Genomic DNA, 3,974 nt, shown 5'->3' with positions numbered 1-3,974 from the left:
CTCAGTCTCCACAAAAACTGTTCGTCGGGAGCTGCAAAAAGCCGGATTTCATGGGAGGGCTGCAAACAGAAAACCACTACTTTCAAAAACAAATGTTGCAAAGCGTTTAGAGTGGAATAAAAATCTACAGAATTGGTCCCTAGAGCAGTGGAAGAATGTTATTTTCTCGGATGAGTCATCCTTTAGCTTATTTCCAACCACTGGCCAAGTATACGTGTAGAGACAGTCAAAAGAAGCATTTGACCCAGACTGCCTTCTTCCAACTGTTAAAAATGGTGAAGGATCTGTGACGATCTGGGGGGGGGGGGCTATATCTTGAAAATCTGCCAGCCCAATGGTTTCCCTTCATGGTAGAATTAATAGTCAAGACTATTTAAGCAACAAATTTCTTAGCCACACAATCTAACCCAGAATGTGGTTGTACTTTATAACAATGATAATGATAAATTTTTGAAGAGGAAGAGTAGAACTGAGTGAATAAACTGGCATTTATTACTGAATCCACACTGTGACAACCATGAAAATGCACAAACTTGACCATAAAAAGAGTATATGTCCAGACAAATTGTATTGAGTCTAGTACGTTATTCATTTAAAAAAAAAAATTATTAATGCTGAAAAATACGAAAGCAAAGTTGCTTTCAGGAAGATTCAAACTGAAACTGTAAAGATATTTAAAGACATTTCAACAGTAATTAGTGAGGACAGCGTAGTATTTATGCTACAACGATAATATTAATCTCTTGCCTTGAGACATGAGCACAAATTTGGAGAGGGAAGTGTAGCTGATTTCACTGACTCTAGGACTTCATTCATATATTAATTCCAGTGGGGAAGAAAGTCAAAGCCAATCTTAGCAAGATTTAAACTCCCGTGAGTCATTTTGTCAGGTGTTCTACTGATTCTTTCATATATTAGCTTTCAATAAAAAAGTACAGGGTCACAAATTTCAGAGAAGGGAATAATTGGTATTCTGCTTGTTTTATGTTTAAACTGGCCAGATTTGGTCTCTCACACCTACTCTACAATGTCATTCTAAAAACAAAATTACATCATCAAAATCTTGAAACTATGAGATAATGCATGATTAGTTCAAAAGAATGTGAATAAATAAGCATTACAACAGAGTAATCGCAGTGCTAAAGGGTTAAACTGATTCAAGTACTTGACTACAACTTATTTTATTAACCTTTAGCAGGATTTGAATTCAAACTGCAAAGGCATAACTAAATGCTGCAAAGTGTTTTGTCTGGCATTTTACCAATTTTGCCATGAACCATATTCTTGATGGGGATAATAATAACAACATTGATAGAAAGAATGCAGGAATTGATCAATCAATAAAAAAAGTTAAATAATGATGATTTAATTAATTTTACTAGGGACACAGGTTACTGTAGCTAGTACTGATAGCATCGGCAGTAACACTTCTGCATCATCTGCACTTGCTTGTTATTAGCTGTAGACAGCTAACATACTTATGGGGAAAGAAAAGAAAAAGAAAAACAAAACAAAACATTGTTTTCCAGTAGTGTTCAAGAAAATTCTAGAAAGATTACTTTGGAAATTGAGATACAAGAAGTGAACTGAATATCCATCAAAGCTGAATGATTTATTGCATACATTTATTGAAAATAAATTTTGTTTTGCTAATTGTCTCCATAATTTTCCATCAAGAATAACAAGCAATATCCAACATCATTAAAACAAACTGTTATAGGACAAACTTCTTGACATAATCTCGAAATTGTAACAGAGTTCCATTTTGTATATAATGGCACACATATAATGATAAAGGAAGAAGCACTTGAAAATAAAATCAACTTATATACATATATCATCATAATCATCACCTTTAATATCTGCTTTTCCATGCTTGCATCAGTTGGACGGAATTTGTTGAGGCAGATTTTTTTATTGTTATATGCCCTTCCTGTTTCCAAGTAAAGTAATATTCCCCCATGACTAGATATGTCTGGTCATGGGATAATTAAATCTTGCTTTTCACAGAAGATTGCAAATGAGGGATACTGTTTGCACCATGGCAATACAATTATCGTGTGATGTCAATGGGTTGGACGGTTTGACCAGGGCTGGGAAGCTGGAAGGTTGTACCAGACTCTAGTTTGATTTGGCATGATTTCTATGACTGGATGCCCTTCTTAACGCCAACCACTCCAAGAGTAAAATGAGTGCTTTTATGTGCCACCAGCACAGGTACCATTTGCACGACATCAGTATCTTCCACAACTATGATTTCACTTGGCTTGATGAGCCTTCTTCTCAAGCATGGCATAATGCCAAAGGTCTTGGTCATTTGTCATTACCTTCATGAGGCCCAACACTCAAAAGGTGCATTTTATGTGCCACCAGCAGTGGCCACCTTGCCTCCATAAGGCCCAATGCTCGAAAGGTGCTTTTTTTTTTTTACACTAGTTACATGACATCAGCATCAGCCATGATGATGATTTCACTTGGTTTGACAGGTCTTCTCAAGCATGGCATATCGCCAAAGGTCTCATTCACTAGACATTACCACTATGAAGCCCAACATTTGAAGATCATGCTTCACCAGTTCGTCCCATGTCTTCCTGGGTCTATCTCTACCACAGCTAGAGGTCGGTACTTCTTTACACAGCTGTCCTTGACCATACACATCACATAACCATACCAGCTCAGTCATCTCTATTGTACACAACATCTGATGTCTCTTACGCCCAACTTTCCTCTCAAGATGCTTACACTCTGCCAGCCCATAAGGGCTCATTTCCTGGTTTCATGGCATATATGTGTGTGTGTGTGTGTGTGTGCATGCGCATGTCCTTATGTATGTACACGAGTATCCTAGTTTTGACACCACATACTAGCTTCACCGTCTCCCAAGTGGTGTTATTTGTTGGCAATCTTCCTTGAAAGCATGTCAGGTCATTGTGCCTGATGTGCTTGAAGGATTAGAGGAAATATTACCTTGCTAGGCAACAGGTAAGGGTGCATAACAAGAAGAACACCCAGCCATATTGAAATGTGTCTTAAAATTTTGCTGATCCATACAAGCATGGAAAAGTGGACGGTAAAATTACAATGATGATGGCAATGATGGTGAGGATCTACTTCAATATATATATAAGTTGATATAGTTTTCAAGGCTCCCTCTGCTTAACTATACTTATCACTTTTATTAAAGCTCTTTGCACAACTCTTTGCATAAAAGAAGTATTTTCATTATGGTTGTAGTTTGCTAGGTCTTATTTTTGTAGCTATATTTATTTATTTATAAATATATTTTTACAAGATAAGGATTTTTGCTCATTGTATTTATGTTTCTATATGCAAGTGATTTAATATTACTTTAGTGCACATACAAGTAGTAGTAATAGTAGTAGTAGTTGTAGAAGTAGTCTGTCAATCATAAAGAAACTACAGCTATAACTAGCAATTATTTGCCTTATTAGTTTTTTTCCCCCCATGACTACATCTAATACCTCTTCTGCATCAATCATTTTCCCTTCATCCCTCTAACTACAGCACTATTCCTCAGCTGATGTAGTTATATGAGAGCAGAACTGCACATATTTCATTCCACTTTTGTGCTATCAATTATCACTTTTCCTAGAACTACTTCCTTTGCCACCCATCCTGCACTTCCAGTATCATCCTTTACAACATTTTCTCCACTGAACATCCTCTCACATCTACCATTTATGCCCCACCTTTTTTGTCATTCACTATATCCACCCCTATGTACCTCTGATCTCCATCTCCATCACTGTATCTTCTCTCTCCTTCCCCGACACTTCACATCATCTCCCTGTTTCTCATCTGTCTATGTTTTATTACACCATTGCTCTCTCCACTTTTTTATGTGTTGCTACCTATTACCTTTTCCTCTTCGACCAACTCATATTTTCTCTATTTTCCCCCACTCTCTTCACCTCCACCCATGTACACCATTCTTTACATTCACTTCTATTCTC

The sequence above is a fragment of the Octopus bimaculoides genome, chromosome 5 (assembly GCF_001194135.2).
Source record: "Octopus bimaculoides isolate UCB-OBI-ISO-001 chromosome 5, ASM119413v2, whole genome shotgun sequence".
NCBI lineage: Eukaryota > Metazoa > Mollusca > Cephalopoda > Octopoda > Octopodidae > Octopus > Octopus bimaculoides.
The sequence above is the reverse complement of the archived record's forward strand: the minus strand, read 5'-3'. Positions refer to the sequence as shown.